Genomic DNA, 22,140 nt, shown 5'->3' with positions numbered 1-22,140 from the left:
ACCTTGCTCTCTACTCCTGTTAAAGAAAACAATGATCTAAGACTTGTTAAAATGGTAAGGAAGTCTTTGTTCAGGACTCTTGCAATAGGAGAGAAAGATCTGGCTCAACTTCCAATACAACAAGGACAGTGGGAATTTATAGGCAATGAGTAGCATGAAGAGATCAGTGATGGAAAATTTCTAAGAGGAGATATCAGGGTGGGGTGGTTCTTGCTAAACTGACTTAACAGAATCTTGCTGAAGGCAACATATCAAAAGGGAGAGACTCTTTCTAAACTGACTTAACAGGATTTTTGCTAAACCTGGGCTAGGCAGGCCAAAATTATGGGACAGTGGGTGGGAGGCAGGGGACAAGGTCAAGACTTACTCAAGAAGAAGGCTCAGAGGAGCTGGCTAAAGTTTGGTCAAGGACAAGGTCTTTGACACTCCCTGGCCTCCCAATCAGCTTCCTCTCCAGCTCTCCTGCTCCCTGTTCCTGCTCCTCAGATGGAACTTTCTTCACTGCCTCCCCATCCCCAGTCCCTACTCATCACTGAGATCTTAGCTCACAGGTCCCCTCCCCCTGGAAGCCTTCTTGATCCCGCACTCCAGACTAGGTCTTCCTCTTTGAAGTTCACCCAGAGACCTTCCGAATGTCTCCTCTATCAGAGGAGAATAGGATGAAGGCTCTGGTTACAAACTCAGTAGGCTGTCACAAAGGCATCAGCCACGGCTGGAGGCTGTGCGGACAGAGCATAAACCCAGAGAACCCTGCAAACCTCCTGGCAGCGGACTTAGGTGTTTGCTGGAAGGTCTCCATTAAGTTGATGAAAATTATTTGTTGTACTCTTTTGTAATTTCAAGATAAGGGAGTAACAAATGGTGTAGAGGACTCAATTTTTTGATAAGATTCAAAACCAAGTTAATGTATTCCTTTGAACTCTTAATCCTTTATCCAGGTCCCTAACCCTGCCAGTGTCTGCAGTGATGTAAACATATGTGTGGATGGTTTGCCTAATTTCTTATAGAATGCAGTTTGCGTTTTTAATGACAAATAATAAAGCTAACTTTAAGGGACAATGAAATGTTTTCTGGAATGTTTGATGGTGTTTTCATCAACATTTAATGATGCACTGAGATGTGACCATGCTTTTCTGGGTTATATCCTTTTAAGTCATCTGACAAGAAAATGCTTGTAGTTTTTTTTTTTTTTAACAGAGGTGATTGAATTTAATCTTCAACTTTATGTTTTGATGTTGGCGCAATTTCTAAGCCTTTTTTTCTAATAATTATAACTGAAAACTTCAGAAAAGTCCTGTTTTGGGTGATTCTAAGCTCATAAATATTTAACCATAGGTGATTTTTTACTAAGTTAAAATGGGTGTTTGATATCATTAACTTGTCCTTTTGTTATATAACCCTCATTTAAGATCACCGAGTCCAGAAACACTGAGATGATTTCTCTTGTGTGGATGCAACAAGTTATTTGAATCATATTACATATTTCCTATCCAAACCCCGAGATGACACATTGGTAATTATGATTGAACCATTTAAAGTTCTGGAATGGATATTTGCCTGACTTGCTGAACTATCAATCAGAGTATCTTGTATATTTCTTTCAGTATGAAAACAGTCTGATTCTGAACTCACAGCAATGTCAGAAATGCCCAGAGTCAACTTACCAGTACTTTGCTATCCACACTGCACTCACTTACATTGGACCCTTTTGCCACCATTTCATTTATTCTTTAAGCTCATTAGCCACGTCATAACAAAAGTGAAGTGCATTGTTACTACTGATTATCTTACTGAGAAGATATGATCTTAAATTTGCCATGAAGTAAAAATCATATCATTTAAGGGATCAGCCAGTTGTGAATATTGCAACCAACAGTTGACAATCCTCTTAAGAAGCTCATTATAGTCATAAAAATAGCTAACATTTATTGTGCACTTAGTAGGATACGGTACTGTGCTTAACTTTTATATACATTTTCAATATGATCCACTGATTGAGTTGCAATTATCAACTGATGAAGAGATTCTATTGGGGCCATTATAGTTTTAAAAAGCATAGTAAATACTATAATTATTTTGATTTCTTTATTAGTCACGATAATTCATTTCTTTTGAAATCCCAAAAATATTAAAATGAGGATATCCGATTTTTTTTTCCCAAAGGGAGCACAGATTAAAGAAATTGAGACATTATTTTGAAGGAACAAATAACCATAATATAAAGCAGTATAAGATGAATGCCATATAAGATGCTTGAACAGGTCTCATCTAGCTCAAGAAGGGGAAGTAAGTGGTTAGAAAAAAGTCTTAATGAAAGAGGTCATAGTTGAGAGACGCTTTGCATGACTGGTGACACTTTTTTGACAAAAATGGCATAAACATTGGCCGAGGTCAAGAAGGGAGGGTAGTTGATGTGGAAGAAACAGCACATTTATAGAAGCGACAAAGGGATGGGGGGGCTCAATGAAGAGAAAGAAGATAGAGTCTAGTTGATATTTACAGGAAAGGTGACGGAGAAGTGCGAGCAGACTGGAAGAAGAAGGTGGGACAATGCTCTAAAGGGCCCTCTAGGAGCCACTGAGGAGCTTGGGTTTCACCTGATCCGCAGAGGAGGGCACATTAAAGCTTCCTGGCAGGGCTGTGATGTCATCAACACAGCGCTTAAAGAAAGTGAATCTTGCAAGGATATTCTGAAAGCAGAGGTTCAGGAGGGTACTGATGTGGAGGAAGCCCGTAGAAGGTTATTACAAGAGCCCAGGTGAGAGATAATGAGGGCTGTAGGCAGTGGCAGTGATAATGAGGAGCTGGTAAAGAATGAGCCCACATACGGCTGAGGACCCTCATCCCTGCATGTCATCGGCCCTTCAATTACTGGGCAAATGACAGGAACTGTTCTCACAAGCTGTGAAAACACCTCATGATTTTATGTGTAGTTCAGTGGAACACTCCCCACTTTGGGTCGAAGGCAAAGCTCTGCCTTGTTGCTTACTTTTAATAGAAGTCATTGAAATTTTTCCAAGAGTCATACACACACACACACACACACACACAAAAGGATTCAGATTAGAAAAAGTACAAAGAAATGATTAGTTCATTTCTCCAAGGATTAAGAGAATAAGCCATGTGTGAAGTCCAAGGTTAAGTGGATACTATGGACACAAAAGCCTTTGAAATGGTTCATGTGTGTGGCCGTGTGTGCATTTATAACAAAAAGTTGTGCTATATTTAACTTTCTGAAAAAAATGTACTTAAGAGGCGACAGTTCTTATAAGATTGCTCCTTTGTCGAAATAGCACAATTGATTTTGAGTGATCGAAATGGGCAAAATCACATTTTGCCGAATGCAAATGCAGGAAAATTGAAGTTTCTGACCATGCCTGGAACAGCAAGAAAGTCCGGTACTTGCAACACAATTAATTCATATCACAATTATGTTTTTAATCAAGTTACTTTCACTTCCTATTCTCATTCTTAAAAATACATTAAGCATGTCGCACTTTATAGACTCAGTTATCAACATGGATAGCCACTGGTTTGGAAAAGGTTGAATTTGACCATTGCCATTAACTTTTTACTTGGGACGAATCTTCTGATGGTAATGGCAGCAAGGTTTTCCAGCCGCTTTTTAATTTTCTAGTTCTCCCACCAGGGACTCAAGCTGTGTCGCTTGTCTCTAAATTTCCTTGCCAAGTGTCCATGTTTCTATAACACCCTTGAAGGCAGAAAAGAAAAAACTGAGGGTCCGGAAGCTGGGGCGATGTGGCGTATGGAGAGGGGAATGGCCTCATTTCTGTATTTACTGAGTAACCTCTTCTTTTCCCCTCTGATTTCCATGACCTATATATTTAAGTGGCGAGCAGCTAAACATTCTCCAAGAATGTCAGAAAGCTGAACACACCTGAACAGAGTTGGATATTATCATCAGATGAAATTTGCATCCTCAAGTCTCTGAAATCCACTGACTGTTTAAGCATTAACAGTCACAGAGGGTCAGCCAATAATCTGTATGGGATTTGTACAAACTAATTTGAGGGGAGATTGGCTTTTTGTTTCTGTGTTTATTTCCAAGTAGCTATAGCTTTAAGTGCTGCAATGAATCTGCTCCCCTGCTCTTTGCTGTTAGTCCATGGCCATGTTAAAAAAGAAAAAGTCAGGCGCCTGGGTGGCTCAGTTGGTTAAGCATCTGCCTTTGGCTCAGGTCATGTTCCCAGGGTCCTGGGATCGAGCCCCACATCGTGCTCCCTGTTCAGCGGGGAGCCTGCTTCTCCCTCTCCCTATGCCTGCTGCTCCCCCTGCTTGGCTTCTCTCTCTCTCTGTCCCTCAAATAAATAAATAAAATCTTTAAAAAAAAGTCTACACACAAGTGCGCGTGCATATTTGCATTTCTCCCATAAATCTCAAGTACAGTAGATCCAAAGTGGAAGCTCTCATTGCCTTCCTATCGCCTCCAAGATCTGCTTGCTCCCCAGTATTTCATGTTTCAGTACCACCACCATGCTCTTGGTTACCTTCCTCCAGCCAGAAGCTCAGAAATGATCTGAGAGCCATCCCTTTCCGTATTCCTTACCCTCAGCATCCAACTCCTAGCAATTTTACTTTCCAGATACTTCTGGAATGCATTGCTTTTTGTTAATTTCTACTATCACTGTCATAGGTCATGCCCATCTTCATCCTTGACCTTTAACAATTCTCTCCAGCCTTCTATTTTGCAGCCTGAAATCCAACTAAAACATAAACCTGAACTCCTTCAATTATTTGCAAATTAAGGGCTCTACGCCGCAGCATAGCATGTGAATCTGTCTATGACTCATCCTGTTCTTCCTCTCTAGTCTCCATGTTGTGCTTTAAGCTCAAGGATTCAGATCAAATGTGACTGAGCATTATGGTGGGGAATTACAAATAAATCCCCTCCAAGATTCCCGTCACCTCGTTATTCAGTCAAGCACAAATCTAGGTAATGCTGTGAAGGGGCTCTGCAGATGTAATTAAGGTTACTAACCAGCTGACCTTAAGATAGGGAGAGTGTCCTGGATTATCCAGATGGGCCCAGTATAATCACATGAGCCCTTTAAAGTACAGAACTTTCTCTAGTTGGAGGCAGGGAAGATGAAGTAGAAGATTGAAACCATGAGAAGGACTCAATATATGGATGCTGGCTTTGAAGATGCGGGGGCCACGAGCCAGGGAAAGTAAGCTGAGAACAGCCCCCCCCCCCCCCAGCCTACAGCCAGCAAAGAAACAGGGACCTCAGGCAAAACTGAATTCTGCCAACAACCTGAATGAGCCTGGAAGCAAGTTCTCTACCAGAGCCTCCAGATTAACAGCCCAAGCTGGCTATACCTTAATTTTAGCCTTGTGGGACCCGGAGCAGAGATATCAGCCAAACCCATCAGACTTCTGACCTACAGAACTATGAGATAGTAAACTTATATTGTTTTAAAATGTTACATATGTTCAGACAGACCATCTTTTCAATTCTATTCAATTTACTGTGAGTTCAACATACATGTTTTGAGTGCCTAGTGTTATGCTAGATGCTGGTGGTTTTATTTCTGTGTGTATGCCATGTCTGTGTTTATATATTTCTGCATGTATATAGTCATACACACACACACACACACACACACACACACATACCTGGTGATTATGTAGATATATTTGACTTTGCACAATTATCAGAACTGACTAATAGCCTAAGTAAAACTGCTTTTCTTGCATCTGTGCTGAATTTGAAGTCAGTAGGGCAGACAGTTGGGAAGGGAAAAAGAATATGAGGTGAGGGGGAGAGAGAAAGCAAACCGGAACCCAGAAGCACAAACTGGAGTTCATGATAACCTGGAACCTGTGTTGCGTGCTCACCACTTTCGAGTCTCCAAATCGATGAGGAAGTGTTCCTTTATGACAAAGCTAAACACCCACCTGGCGTAGGAGTCCGAGCAGATGCAAGAGGACGTAGTGAGGGCTGGAGCAGGTACACGGCCGCTGTTACCTCAGGCCGACCAGGTGAGCCGGGAGAGAAGCCTGTAAAAGCGACAACAGTGCCTGGTGCCTCTGCACCTACTTTCTGAAAATTGAAGGAATATGGCTGCCTCGTCTGCCTTCTCATCTTGCACAGCATTTCTTTTATGTCTCCTGCAAGGAAAGGAATTCTGGGAGACGCAGCCTCAATTTAGCTAAGTTGACACAACGTAAATCCCCTACATTCTACCCATTGTTAACTTGCCATCTATATCTACCTCTTTTAACCATATTTCATGTGCAAATACAGACAAGATCATGCTTCTCCTTAGCAAAATGCAACAATCCCCTCATATAAACTGAAAAAAGAGGAAAAAAGATATTGACTCTATTTATCCATCTTTAAGTGATGTTCATTCCTGTTCTAGGTGAGTCACACTCTCCCCTGGGTATCCTATAACATAAATACTGACATATAAAGTTAGCTCCTACTAGTGTTATGTTAGATTCTAGAAGAATGGGACAGGGGAAGACAGATATATATGTATTTGAATCAAAATGAATTAAAACTACCATTTTCCTCTACCCAATTCCCTTTTCCCTCAGTAAGCACTTCAGATAGCAGTGGTCCCTTCCCTAGTGGGATAACCCAAACCATTCCTGAAGGGTCTGAGTCTTTAGCAGTCCTGCCTAGATTGAGGTGATTAGTTTTCCGCTGAATTAATCACAGAGCATGGGAGTACTAGAAGATGCCCTATGGGAGCTCTTACATCCCATCCCCATGGTGTAGAAGCAGCCCAATTTCCCCTTAATAATCAGGATTAAGCATCTCAGCAAATACCATAACCCCATTCTTTGCCTGGTGATTTGCTGGCACAAGTTGCCTAAAGAGGTAGGTAGGTAGCAGTTTCAACTTTCAGTTTTGTGGAACCGCTGCTGGGTCATCTGGGGAAAGCATTCCTTACTTGGAAGCCAGGATGTCTAAGATTACCAGAGTCCTAAGTCATGAGTACTGGAAGCAAAAATTCTACTAGCTGATCTCTAGTGAGGAGAGCTATCCCATGTCTGACCCTTTGATCCCTAGACTTGTGAAACCTAGCTACGTGGGGTGGGGGTGGGTGGGGGTGGGTGGGTGGGGGATGCTTATGGAAAACATGAGGCTATTGCCCCAGCCCTGGTGCTGCCATCCATAACTGAGTCTTCAAAAAGCCATCCTCCCGTTCTATCAGGCCAGCTACTTCAGGGTGATAAAGAATGCCATCATACCAGCAAATTCCATGAGCCCAAGCTCATTGCTGTGCTTCATTAGCTGTTATCACTGGGAACAGGGTCATTAGTGACTCTAAATCTAATCATATCAGAGAATCAATTCCAGATGGTGTACAACCTTAAGTGTAGGTAGAGAACCTACCCTTCAGGTTCTGTTCTGGGGAAACCCTTCCCCGGTACCAAAAATGTGTATGAGTCAAGATTCAATCGGAGAAACAGAACCATTAGGATTTATTTAAAATTTCTGATTTACTTATTTGTGGAAACTCGTTAAACAGTCTAGGTCAGGTTGTTGTCCTTATATCTGGTGCTAGAGTTTGAGACCACTGGGAAGGGAAAATGAATGGAAAAGATAAGAAGTGAGAAGCAAACCTGGACCCCTTAAGATGGACTAGAAACTGTTGGTCTCTCACTGGCTCTAAGCTTCCTACTTTGCTGGGTGTCCGAGAGGAGCTAAACACGCACCTGGCCCAGAAGTCAGGGAAGGTGAAGGGGGATCTGGCAGGAGCTGGAAGAGCTGCTTGCCTAGGGCTGACGACCCCACACCAACAAGGGGGAGCCAGCAGGTAAGTGATAATATGCGAGAGAGTTTGGTTCACTATATCACTGAAGGTAAGAGGGGAATATGACATCTACTTCACCTCTGCCTACCAGATGTCATGCAAAACATCTCCTGTGGCCCACGCTAGCATGGGACTATTCAGAGACTGGGATTCTGGAAAATAGAGTTTCATCTTAGCTTAAGTTGGAGTAAATACAAATCTATTAGAATATGTAACCATTATAGCTAAAAAGAGACAGCAGTCTTTCTGATTAGTTTGAGATAGCAGTGGTATGCTGGTTTCAATCTTTTCTCTCATGAGTGTCTTAAACACTTTTCCTGTCCTACAGATCAGTGAAGTATACTGGGTGATTATTTTTAGAACCATGGTTGCTAGTAGTCAAAACCCATATTAAATAAGCAATGTTTACTGCTCATGGTATATTTTGTTGAACGGACAGGGTATGCTAAGTTCTAAACGGAACATGGAGATACCATTGGACTGTGACCAGCTGGCTTTCCATCTAAACATAGGTCAATGCAGGTAGGGTCTGCTTCTTGTTAAAGGTTTTTACATCTAGCTCTCTAAACAGACTTTTTTTCTCTCATTTTATTCTCAAAGGGAAAATGATTGTAAACTTATCTTTTCAAATGAACTTTTCCTTTTTGAAGATTTAACATCAGCAAAGGAATAAAAGGGATAAATATTCGAGGAGAGCATCGATCCCCTTGTTAAAGATACTGCTAGAAGTTGAGGGGCCTAGTGGGTCTGTGAGGAAACACCCCTCTTCCTTTCCAGATACCAGTCAAATAGAGAATAAGCTCACACACTGTCAGCTTCATTCATCACTGCTCACCCCCAGGCTTCTGTAAACTGTGGTAGTCCTGTTTAGACTAATGGGACCTTCTTCCCTCCGATTCTTAGGAACTGGTCATGAGGGCAGCTGAACCTATAGGGCAGACACTGAGTACCCTTGTTTATTTTAACCTGCCGCAAGCTTGGCTGGGTGGCCTCATGTAGCCAGTCACTGGCAGGACAGGGAGAGAGTAACCAAAATTGGCCCATGCATGTAGGGGGAACAGACGTGCTTATGGGAACAGAATAGCGGGAAGTTAAGAGGAAGGCTGGAATGAGTGAGCATGCACCTTGTCTCATCTCATGGAGATGCCAGAGAGCAAAAGGGCCTGCCATGCTTAAGCCATGTGCCCTACCCACCAAAAACCTGGGCCAGTCTGCTTCCTCTGGGGTGGAGGCGTAAGAGGACAGATGAGGTCTCCCCAGTACTCACCCTTTGTAGGTAGGGGAGCAGAAGTCCCTAGTTACGCAAATGTAAGGTGGAAGAGATAAGGACTGCCCTACAGCAGACGTAGATTGGCATGGCTCTACAGTCTTGCACTATTTTCATGTAAATATCCCAGTCAGTCCTTTCAATCATCTTTTGAAGAAAGTTGTTTTTCATAGAATCAAGTATATTTTATCCTCACTTACCAAAAAAAAAAAAAAAAAAAGGAAAGAAGACCCAATGTTTGAAGTTAAATGGCTAGCCCAAGGTCACATAGATACAGACCATAGTTAAAACCACAACATATGGTTTTTAGAGCTTTAAGGAATCTTCGAGGTCATCCTGCCTAACCTCCAGCAAGCAAACCCCAGGCAATGGTGTATCTTTTAAAGTTTTCTTAGGAAGTGCAATCCCAGGGAAGCATGAGTGAGGGAAAAGAGAAGCTCAGCAGAAGCAGAGCGAGAGCCAATGAATGTGTAACTGAATCAGCCCCCACTCGGTAGCAAGCGGACATTTATTGAGCACATCTTCTTCACCACGCATCGTCCCAGGGATTTTACGTGTAATAATTCCTTTAACCCTTATAACAGTACCGTGATACGTGTACCATTACGATCCTCATGCCATAGACTGATGTGTTCTTCCCACCACCACCAATGCCGCCAAATTCATACGTTAAAAACTCCTGCCCAGTGCGATGGTACTTGGAGGTGGGGCCTATATGGGAGATGATTAGGTCATGAGCGGGATCAGTGACCTTGTAAAAGGGAAGCCAAGAGAGCTCCCTCATTCCTTCCACCAAGTGAGGACACAGCAAGAATACAGCTGTCTATGAACCAGGAAGCAGGTCCTCGCCAAACATGGAATCTGTTGGCACCTTGATCTTGGGCTTTCCAGCCTCCAGAACTGTGAGAAATAAAAATGTTTGTTATTTAAGCCACTCAATCTATGGTATTCCGTTGGACAGCCTGGATGGACTAAGATACCTTGTTTTAGAGAAATAAGACAATGAAAGCATAGGGAGGTGAAGTAACTTGCTCAGGATGACTCATAGTAAACGCTGTGCTGGGATTTACAGGCTGCAGCTGGCTACATGCTCAACCCCTATGCTCTGCCACCTCTCTGGTCATGGAGCTCCCACCTGGCTGGGGATGCCGCATGCTCAACCCCTACGGTCTACCACCTCTCTGGTCATGGAGCTCCCACCTGGCTGGAGACGCTGCATGCTCAACCCCTATGCTCTACCACCTCACTGGTCATGGAGCTCCCACCTGGCTGGAGATGCTGCATGCTCAACCCCTATGCTCTGCCACCTCTCTGGTCATGGAGCTCCCACGCCGGCAGTTCATAGAAAAGGCAGAATTTGGCCCATCCCTCCAAGACAAGACTGAGGCACCGATGAGTGTGTGTACAAATTTCAGTCTTGAATGAAAATTGCTTCAAAGCGGAAACTGATTCGAATCTACTATATGAAATCTACCTCATCACTAGTAGAAGCCAGAAATTTCTAGTATAGTAAAGTTTGGGTTTTTGTTTTTTGTTTTTTGTTTTTTGTTTTTTTTTCATTTTATTTTGGCAGAGATTGGGGAGCAGAGAACAAAGCCTGCTTTCTTCCTTAGGATAAATTCCTTTACAAGTGGCATTTTGATCAGAATTCTTATATAATCATAAGAGTTTCAGTTTTCAGCCATCAGCCCACTTATTTCTCCTGTTATTCTATGCAACACAAGCCTAGAATAAAAAGTAAATAAGACTGAATCAAGGTCAATCCCTCAATCTTAGTGACGAGAAGGATAACAGCGCCACATGAAATCCCCAGATCACCTAGTATGAATTTATGGAAGCGTTTTCACTGACATTAACCACTGTGAAGTTAGTGTCTCAGAAAGGTCTAAGCATAAAAGGTAGTTGAGAAGCCAGCCAGCAATCTCCCAGGGAACAGATAGCACTCAGAATGGATGGTATTTGTTGTATGAGCATAATAAACGCTCCTGCGATTTCTTACAGGGCTTCTTCAGAGATTTAGTAAATCTTCGAAGAATTCACCTGTGCATTAAGAGGAGCTGCAGGAACACTTACAGATATTATGAGATAAAAATTATCTGACAACTACTGGCTTTTACAGGAAGCATTCTTAGTTTTCCAGCCATTCATTTACCTCATGTAGGTGACAGGGAAAGAGCAAGCGATCCCCGGATTTTTGAAGTATAGTTATCTGTGGAGAGTAGTTTTATAGAAAATCAATCTGTAAAAACACTTGTATTTGCATATCTAAAGCTGTAGCTAAGTCAACGTTTTCATTTCCTTAGTTCTGACAATATTTTTTTTAACACTCCTTCCATCAAAAGCAGAGACTTTATTTTTATTTACTACTACATTCCTACATCCTAGAACAGTCTGGCCATTAGCGACACAATATATACTAAATGAATGAATGTAAATGATTCTCAAACAGAGAAGTGTTTTCGTGTGATGTATGTAATAATATGATGGTGGTAATACGTACTCAGCTCTGCCCACTGAAGAGGACGCTTTGAGCAAGGGACACCACCAATAGCAGCCCATTCACAAGTGAGGTGGGACAGCCTCCATCTCTCTTAATGGAGGCACCTTATACTAAAGATCATGACAGTCCTTTGTTTCTGATTTACACTGACAAAGCAATATTTTGAATATAATTTTGCTTCCCAGGTAACTCTTCAGTGTAGTGAGAGAATGCACTAAATTTTTGATTTAAGCATTCTAGTCTTCCTTGTCAGATTTATTGCTCAATTTTTTACAACTTTTTGTTTGTATTTTATTTTTAGATTTTATTTATTTATTTTGAGAGAGAGAGAGAGAGAGCACAAGCGGCGGTGAGGGGGTGGGGGTAGAGAGAGAAGCAGACTCTCCACTGAGCATGGAGCCCAATGTGGGGCTTGATGTGGGGCTTGACATGGGGCTCAATCCCAGGACCCTGAGATCATGACTTGAGCTGATGGCAGATGCTTAACTGACTGAGCCACCCAGGCGCCCCACAGATTACAAATTTTTAGATGAATCAGTCTCCTGTAAATTTGATTAGTGTGAATCTATCTGTGAAAATCTTATCAATTTTTGACATTCTGACAAAAGTGACCTCTAAGCCTTACAAAGTTGTAGAAAAAACACAGTTTTTGGAGGGAGACAGATTGGAGTTGAATTCTTAACTCTAATGACTTAATGTGTGCACCTGAGCAGGTGATAATTTTGCTGAACTTCAGTTTCATGATTTCCTATTATGGAAATGTGGACAGGAAGTGGGGATAAGATGAGATATAGGCAAAGTGTCTACAGATGCCTCATAATACGTGCAGCAAGTGTTATTTTCCTTTTCTTTTTCTCTGCAAAGTGGAAAGACCAGCCAGACTAGTACTTGCTGACCCAAAAATGAGGCTGCCTACCAATATGCCTCCAGAAAAGGCTGCAGATATTCCAGATGACATTGGTACTCTATATTTCCCAAATTGAGATGCCCTAGATGTCAGAGCAGAGCTTGCAGACTTCGGGTGTCAGCCCCTGCTTGATCTCATTCAGGTGTGGAAGAGCCCTCCTTGACCTACAGGCAGCCCTGTCTACTTCTATTCCTACTAGCAGGTAGATCTAGAAATAGTCTCTTTGCCCTAAGCCTGTTGTGGACCTTAGAGTCCTGCATGCATGCCTGCATTAGTCGGGGATCTTTTATATTGTATATAAAGCTGCTATTCATGTACAAGCCTCTGTAGGCATAGATTTTCTTTCTTTTGAGTAAGCACCTAGCAGTACAATTGCTGGGTAATATGGTAAGTATATGTGTAATTTCATAAGAAACTGGTAAACTTGTTTTTCAAAGTGTTTGTATCCTTTTACGATTCCATCAGAAATGTACAAGAATTCTACTTGCTCTACATCCTTAACGACATTTAATTTCAAACATTCTGCTGAGTGTGTAAGAAAACACTATGGTTTTACTTTGTATTTCTCTGATGACCAGTGATGTTGAGCATATTTTTGTGTGTTTATGATAATTTTTAAAATTATTTTTTTTAATATTTTTTTTTAAAAATGTCTGTTGGATGTTTTTGGCCCCGTCTTTTGTCAGAGATAGGTATTACACATAGTTTCTCCCAGTCTGTGGATTGCCTTTTTATTTTCTTAATGTTGCTTTAGAAAAGCAAATATGTTGTATACATATGTGTATAGGTGGCTCTTTTTTACCCCCAGTTTGATCATTTCTGCCCTTTATTAGAGTGTTTAGACAAATTATATTTAAGATAGTGATTGATATGTTTGGGTTCAAATCCACCAATTTGCTATTTGTTTTCTATTTTCCCTATCTGTTCTCTGGTGTTTTTTCTTTTCCTATCTTCTTTTGACTTGAATAGTTTTATGATTCTCTATCTCTTATATTAGATATTAGCTACTATTCTTTGCTTAATATTTTTAGTGTTCAATTGAAGGTTTAAAATATACATCTTTAACAGATCACAGGCTGCTTTCAAATATTATATTATTTCACTATAGTGGTCCTGTTTCCTTTGTGCTCTTGTTGCCACACATTTTACTTCTAAATATGTTGTAAAATCCACAATGAATTGTCATTTTTATTTTCAATGTTTAATTATCTTTCAAAGTAATTTTTAAATAAAAAAAAAGCTGTCTAGTATATTTTCCCACATACTCACTGTTTATGGCACTCTTCATTTCTTTGTGTAGATCTAAGTTTCCATTTGGATCATTTTCTTTTTCACCTGAAGAACTTCCTTTAATATTTATTGTAGTGAAGTTCTGCTATTAGTGAATTTTATCAGCTTCTGTTTATCTAAAAGTTTTAAATTAGGGCTGTATTTTTGCAGGATCTTTGCACTGGCTACAGAAATTTAAGCCAATGGTCTTTATTTCTTTCAGCACTTGAAAGATACTAGCCCATCAGCTTCTAACTTGCATGGTGCCTGATTATGTCTGAAATCATTCTTTCTTGTTCCTGTGTATATAATGTGTCTTCTTTCTTCTGACTACTTTTAAGATTTTCTCTTTATCATTGGGAGGTAAATTGTTTTAAACTTGGGATATTAGAGTTTTCGGTACTGTGGATTTATAATTTTTGTCAAATTTGAAAACATTTTAGCCATTATTTTTTAAATATATTTTCTGTTCCCTCTTCTCTATCTCTCTCTTCCTTCCAGGACTCCAATTACACGTATTTCAGACCCTTTGATATTATTCCACGTGTCACTGAGACTTGGTTAATTTTTTTCTGTCTTTTTTTCTCCTTGTGATTTATTTTGGATAGATTCTATTGCTATGTCTGTTGTTTGTAATATATATTCATCTGTTAATTCCTTCTAGTGAAATTTTCATCTCAGATACTATAGATTTCATTTCTTGAAAGCCATTTTGGTTCTTTTTTCATTGTAGGGAAATATACACAACATAAAATTTACCATTTTAACCATTTTTACGTGTACAGTTCAGTAGCATTAAGTCATTTTATATCATGTCATTTGGTTCTTTTTTGTGTCTTGAAGGCCTCGCCTCATTATGTTTATGTTCCCTTAAATCCTTGAGCGTAGTTAAAACTTGCTTTAATATTCTTCACTGCTAAGTCCAGCATCTATGGCATTGATTTTTGACTTATTTTTCTTCTGGCAAAGGTCACATTTTCTGGCTTCTTGACATGTCTAGTAATTTTTTTTTTACACTCAAATTGTAAACATTATGTTACTGAGTATCTGGATTATGTTTTTTTCTTTACAAAGTGCTCAGCTTTGTTTTTGCAGGTAGTTAAATTCCTTAAAGATCAGTTTGATCTCTTTACGACCTGGGTTTGGTCTATAGTATCATTTCCTCAAAAGACAGTTAATTTCTGTTACCAATATAATCATTTTGGAGTCTCCACTCTGGCTGATCAGAGCTTGAGCATTTTCCTACCCTGTGTGAGCTCTGGAAATTGTTCACCATACAACTTCCTTATTATTCTTTGTCTAATCTTGGGGAGTTTCAATCCTATGCGTCTACAGCCTATTGCTCAGCAAAAATTCAAGACCTCCATTTAGAGTTCTGAGCTCTTTATCTATGTTATTTCCTCCTTTTCAGGGCTCTGTTTTCCACCATCAGCAGACCCTGCAACCTCCTTGAACCCTAATTTCTCTCTCCTTAATTCATTGAGACTGCTGGGCTATGTCATCTACTTACATAGTCTTACTGTTGGTTCTAGGGAGAAAATCACAGAAGGGCTCACCTTGTTTCCTTCTCTCGGGGATCACAGTACTGTGATACCAATATAATTAAGGTCTAAAAACACTTGTTACGTATATATTTGGCGATTTAAGTTTTCATGGCAGGAGGTGAAGTCCTGTCTTTGTTACTGAACCTTGGCTAGAAGTGGAATTTTTAAAATGTTAATTTTCATATCTTTCCTGCATTCTAGATTGTTAATGAGAACACTCATCTCAAAAAACTCTTAGACGGGTTTTAGTGCTAAAAAATCAGCAAAGACGGTAGAAATGCATAAAGACTCAAGCTGAGATCAATCATTTTAAATTACTAGACGTAAATTCTTCAAAACTAGACTAGTTTTTGTCCAAGCACAATGAACCAAAAGCCATCAGTGTTGAGAGTATCTTTTTTGCCTTCTCTCTCTTCAGAAACCTAAATAGGTTGCAATAAACCTAAATAGGTCTCTAAGCTTTAACATTGTGGCAATTTTTCCTAGGGTCATCACTTTTGTTGCGTTAAGGAATTCAGTGGTCCAAGAAGGGGCATTATTCCACATGAATGTTTTACTTCTAGTCATGCCAACCTATCTTCTGAAAACTTGCAGCTCAGCCCACTGTTTTTATTTGGCTACATAGTGCTTCCATTTCCTAAGCTTTAAACACATGATATCTTCTTTAGTTTCCATTGTGTTACAACTCTTCTTTCCCTCCTAACTGATAGACATCTTGAGGTACTTCTTTTTCAAGCCTGAAGGCAGCAAATATGGCAACTAAATTAAACTAAAACTAAAAAGATGTAGGCACTGTCACCCTCCACAGGGAGAATTTAAAACTTTCTAGACAATTCATTTGATAGCTAGGCTCTCTGGAACGTGTCTGCCAATTCCATTTCAGCTGTTTGTTCCAAATTGAAGTATTTGGTTTATATAATTGAAAGAAGAGCATAGCATTTTATTTCTCTTCGGCTCTATTCTTCATACTTTTACTTTTTTACTTAAAATTTTGATGCTAAAAATTAAATCCGGGTCTCCTAGAGAAGAGCACTAAAATTGTTGAGCTACTTTCCCTTATTCAACACGTTTGTTGCTAATCAAGCTCTTCGGCCCACACAGTGTGCATGATAGATTAACTTCATAGACATTTTGTCCCATAGTTTTCATTATCAGTATGTGTCAAGTAAAGAACACAGGTTCATTCGTCAACCGATTCACTCATTTATTCACCCAGCACGGTGGTATTGAATCCATGACTATGGTATGCAGTGGTGAATTAAATAATACAGCTCTGCCTTCATGGACCTTATAGTACCAAGACAGGTAACATGTCAACAAAGAAATGAATAATTACAAAATGTGATAGGTTATGAGGGACACAAAAGGCCTTGTAATGGAGAGTAACAGGAGCCAGAAGGCAGATTCTCTGGGAGAGTTGTCAGTAAGGATTCATGAGGTAACATGGAAGCTGAGACAGAAATAATTAGAAGACACCAGCCAGGCGGACACGGGACAAGAACTTTCCAGGCAAAGGGAACTGCATACAGTAAGGCCAGAAACACTCGGCATTCCAAGTAACTGAATTCAAGCATGTGAATTGATTACAGTGAACAAGTGGAAAGCAATTGCAAAAGTAAGCAGGGACCAGGGCCTTTTGATCAAGGTAAGATGAGTGGATTTTACTATCAATACAATAGAAAACCCCAGAAAGAGTTAAGCCAAGGAGTAAGATAAGATCGTCTATATTTTTAAAAGTCACAACCTAGAGTGTGGGGACTGGATTGGAAGGAGAGAAAATTCAAATGGTAAAACAGGAAGGCAGTTATCATAATAGCCTATGTGAGAGGAGATGGTGCAGATAAAGAAGTAGCTAGAACTGAGGTTTATTTTAGTCATAGAAACACCTGGACAGGCTCATGTATTAGCTGTATGTGTAAATATGCATGTTGCTATTTGTGGGGTTGAGCAGTGGGGGGTGAGGGCATAGGGGAAGGAAGGGAAGACGAGAAAAGTCAGGAATCACTTCCATGTTTTTAGATTCAACAAGTAGGTGGGAAGAGGTACTATCTACTGAAATAGGAAAAGGATAGGAAGGACATGATGAATGGCCCATATTCTGAGTTTTCACACTAGTTCAAAGCAAGATCAACATCAGCAACTGAAATATGAAAGCCTCAGTGTTTCCCCACTTTATAATCACCAATGTAACTGCACATTTGCATTCATTAAAGAGTCCTCTCAAAGAGAAGACCAACAAATACAATAAATGTGATTAGGACTTCAGTTAGAGTTAATCTTCATAGGACCCAAATTATAGTTATTTTTCTCATATATATGACCTTTGCCCAAGTAGTCCATAATCCTCCAAAGTGCTCCAGTATGGGTTAAAATTAATTCCCAACACATCAGAAAGGTCTAAGGCATTTGTTGTTGTTGTGTTTAAGTCCTTTCTGTTTTCCTTTGTTTATAAAGTTTGGTATTAGGAAAAGCATCTTGAATGGCAAAGGCTTAAGACTTGCGATAGACTCCTTGAGAAAGTTTGGAAATAGCCTCCTAAAGGAGGTTTCATGTGTAAGATAATTGGGTGCATTCTACTGGTGGGAGAGAAGCATTTTCCCTTCCAGATAGATGATATACGCTGTCCTTTTTTATACAATAACTACATATACTAACCAGTACCCGACTCATGTAGAAATCTTAACGTAAGTGATAAACACATTTAGCTAAACATTCCCTAACTGAATTTATTTATTTATTTCTTGCCACCATTGACTCATTTCCTATTTCCTAGACCCTTGTTCCTGGGACGACTCCACACATTTCAAGTCCCGACTCAAGCATCCCTTTCTCTAGGACACTTCCTTGGTACTCTACCTCTCAGCATCTGGCTGGACCAGATGTTTCTTTTCTATGCTTTAGTAACACCCAGCTTATATTCCTTTCTGAGTACTTATAGACTGTATTGTAACAGTTCGTTAACTAGATGATATTTTTTGGAGGGCAGGTGCTATTTTTATATGTTGAGTATCTGGTACTTGATTGGCACAAAATAAACGCATATGGTGTGCCTGCATGAATGAGTAGTACAGGGTTTTGTCCTTGCATTATAAATTGACTTACTGTTTACAAAGATTATATAACAACATATAGGCAATAGCATCTTCATCATACTCAAGTTGAATAAATAAAAATAAAAAGAGAGCACACACAAGCGGGGGAGCAGCAGGTTCCCCACTGAGCAAGGAGCCTAATGCAGGACTCGATCCCAGGACCCTAGGATCATGACCTAAGCCGAAGGCTGATGCTTAACTGACTGAGCCACCCAGGCGCCCCTGAAACTTGGTTTTAAAGGAACCTTTTTCCTCTCTTCTGAAAAACCTCCCCTCCTCCCTTGTTAGCCTTTTGTTTCAGGAACCCAGTCCCACCCTAAAGACAGAACAAAGGAGGCTGGTAGCAGGTACACAATTCCTGTCAAAACCAGCTAGTCTTCGCAGGCCATTGTCTGCGGAAGACTCCCTTATCCAGCAAAGCAATAAAGCTATTGTTCTATACTTCTGCTGCAAATGAAGTATCCATTTCTCCCCCACAGGTCCTATCTTTCCTCAAATTTTGGGCTGCTTAGTTGCCCTGTGACCTCGGCTCTCTGGTAGTTTCAAGAAAAGTCATAAACTTACAGTTTGTTCAGCTTGTGGTTAGCGGTGTTACTGTGATATATAATGGTAGGAGCAATGTCTCTTTCCGCTGTCTGTATTCTCAACAGAAATCAAAAGGGATTATGACTATCTTTTTATCTCCAATAGTTATAATCTGTTCTTTTTCACATCTACCAGGACTTGTTTTATTCCTGATGATTGTGATTCAAACTTTCTTATATTAAAATAGAAGTCACCGACTTCTGTTTCCAGGAAGCTGGAGGTGACACAAGTTTGCCTACTCCTCTGCTAAGCACAACGAAAATCCCTGCATGTTATATATAAAAAAAAAAAAGCAAGGTAACACAACTCTAGAAGATGGAGAGAATGAGTCAGATTGGCTAGAGACCTTGAAATGCAAGGAACAACAATGTAGTGAGTTCCTCTGTTTTCTTTTTGCCTCAAATATATTAGACTTGGAGCTGAAGAAGTCAACAATCCAGGTACCATTAGGCACGGAAAAAAAAAGTCCCAAGACAGGCCGGCTCTCCCAAGCCAAAGAACCCGAAAATGGGCTGCCTCACAAGACAGAACACTTTTAGACACTAACTGTTCTTCTCCAGGCAAACAACTGTGAGGAAAAAACTGTGGCCCCCTCTCATGCAGGCCTGCAAAGGTTGAACGGAGAGCCTCTGACCTCCACCCTCGGCAGGCTGGAAGGCTTTGACACATGCTGGCGTGGTGTCAGGGAAATAGGGCTCATCCTCACTGGGTGGTCATGGCATCTGTCCCTTGCCGTGTCAGTGGAGACCACGTGGGAAGCCCGGACTTCAGTGCCCACCTGGTGGTAAGGAGGTGTCCCTCCCTCTCTCCACTGGGGGGTGTTGGAGGAATCTAGTGGAGGGTAAAGATTTTTACCACCACTCAGCAGGCCACACATCTCTTCCTCACAACACCAAAAGCATGATCCATAAAAGGGAAAAGTGACCACCAGGACTCCATCAAAATTAAAGTTTTTTCATCTATGAAAAACCATGTGAAGAGGATGAAAAGTCAAATTAAAGACTGGAAGAATATTTTGCAAATCATATGTCTGACAAAGGACTACCATCTAGAACATATCGGGGACCCTCAAAACTTAATAGTAAAAGAATAGACAATCTCATTAGAAAATGGGCAAGGGTATGGACAGACATTTCAGTACACGATATACAGATAGTAATAAGAACATAAAAAGCCATTAGAGCAATGTAAATTAAAATCACAATAAGACATCCCTAAATACCTATCAAAATGGCAAAAAAAAAATAGTGACAACACTAAATGAAGGTAAAGATAGAGAAACTGGATTACTCATACATCGTTGATGGGAATAGAAAATGGTACAGCCACTCTGGAAAACTGTTTGGCAGTTTCTTAAAAACTAAACAAGCAATTACCATGTGATCTAGGAATTTTATACCTGGGCATTTACTCTAAAGAAACGAAAACTTTTGTTCACACAAAAATATATACATGAATGTATCTTCATCTGAAATAGCCACAAACTAAAAACCACCAGACATCCTTCCCCAGGTACATGGTTAAAGTGTGACAATCCATACAATGGAATACTCTTTAGCAATAAACAGGAACAGTCTATTCATAAAAGCAGCAGCCAGGATGGATCTCCAGAGAATTACGCTGAGTGATCAAAGCCAGACCCTTCAAAAGGTTATATACTGGACAGTTTCATCTATATAACATTCTTGAAATGACAAAGTTATAGAATATAGAAATGCAGAACAGATGAGTGGTGGCTAGTGGTTAAGAATAGGAGCAAGGATCCCAAGAGGGAGTTGTCTGTTGCTATAAAAGGGCAACCAGAGGAGTCCTTGAGGTGAGGAAAATCTTCTTGTGTCTGCCTGTATAAATGGCAATACCATAGCTGTAATACGGTACTATTGTTTTTGCAAGATGTCACCACTGGGGGATGCTGGGTAAAGGGTACATGGGATTTCTCTGCATCGCTTCTTACAATTGGATGTGACTCTATAATCATTCCCAAACAAAAGATTAATTGAAGAACAGAAGTTATATATTCTTCATCTCTTTAAAAAAAAGTTCTAAACACATTTAATATTACATTATTAAATTCACATTCTGATTATTTCTTTTATTGTTAGTGCTCCTTATCATTTTATTTCTTCACATATTTGGAATGTTGTTTTAAATGTTTATTCGAAGTGACAGATTTGTGATTTCCTCTCTCTCCCTCCCCCTTCTTACCCTCTCGTCACTTTTCCACTCCTCTCACATTTTCTCTCCATCTCTCCTTACTAACAGCTGCCCCTCCCCCCAACACACCCTCATCTGAGCTCACTCATCCCTACTTACAAGTTTTTTATTGCTTCCACCCAGCATTTTGGGCTTCTAACACAAAACAAGGACTTGTAATGCCGTTTGGGGACTGCTATGCTGTGACAATATTGGGGACATTATAAATGCAGGCACCGAACCAGCCGGTGGACTGGTTTAGCTTATGGTCATGAAGTGATGGTTTGCTTGCACCACGTGCCTAGGTCCTCAGCTTCCCGTAAAGCTGAAGAGCCAGGAGGCAGTTTAGCAACATTTATTTATTCTCATTTCGTGGGTCAGAGAGCTGGACCCGAGCCCATGGCTTCACACAGCAAGCCTCTCTCCAATCCCTCATCTTGTGGAGAAGCCTGGCTCCCGTTACCTGGCAGGAATGAAACTCCTGGCCACCACTGCTGGCTTTTGGAACTGGATCCCAGAATGCCAATGGTCTCAGCCCCATTTATGTGTTCATTTCTGGGCAGTTCCTGCTTCACGAAGATCTCCATCTTATTTTTGAGCCTAGACATACATTTTTGGTTTTCTATTTTATCTATCATTGCTATAAGTTTGGACATAAGTTCAGTGTGTATAAACTCAACTCTACTCTCTTGCCCTAAAGCACAACCATGCGAATTTGCTTTTTTACCTGCATTTTTATTTAATGTGAGTTGGTAAACGGATCTTAATGAATTGAGGAAAAATAGCTACAAAAAAGGGACAATATCATATCACAACCAGCTAAAGATAGGATGTCAAATGTTTTAATTCATTGTATATATTAAAACTTTCTGTGTTACTGAGTTTTCTAACACTTAAGGGTATTTTCTAGGGGCACTCACATTTTTTTTTTAAAGATCTTACTTTTTTTTTTTTAAATAACCTCTATACCTAACGTGGGGCTCAAAATTACAA

The sequence above is a fragment of the Phoca vitulina genome, unplaced genomic scaffold (assembly GCF_004348235.1).
Source record: "Phoca vitulina isolate PV1807 unplaced genomic scaffold, GSC_HSeal_1.0 scaffold9, whole genome shotgun sequence".
NCBI lineage: Eukaryota > Metazoa > Chordata > Mammalia > Carnivora > Phocidae > Phoca > Phoca vitulina.
The sequence above is the reverse complement of the archived record's forward strand: the minus strand, read 5'-3'. Positions refer to the sequence as shown.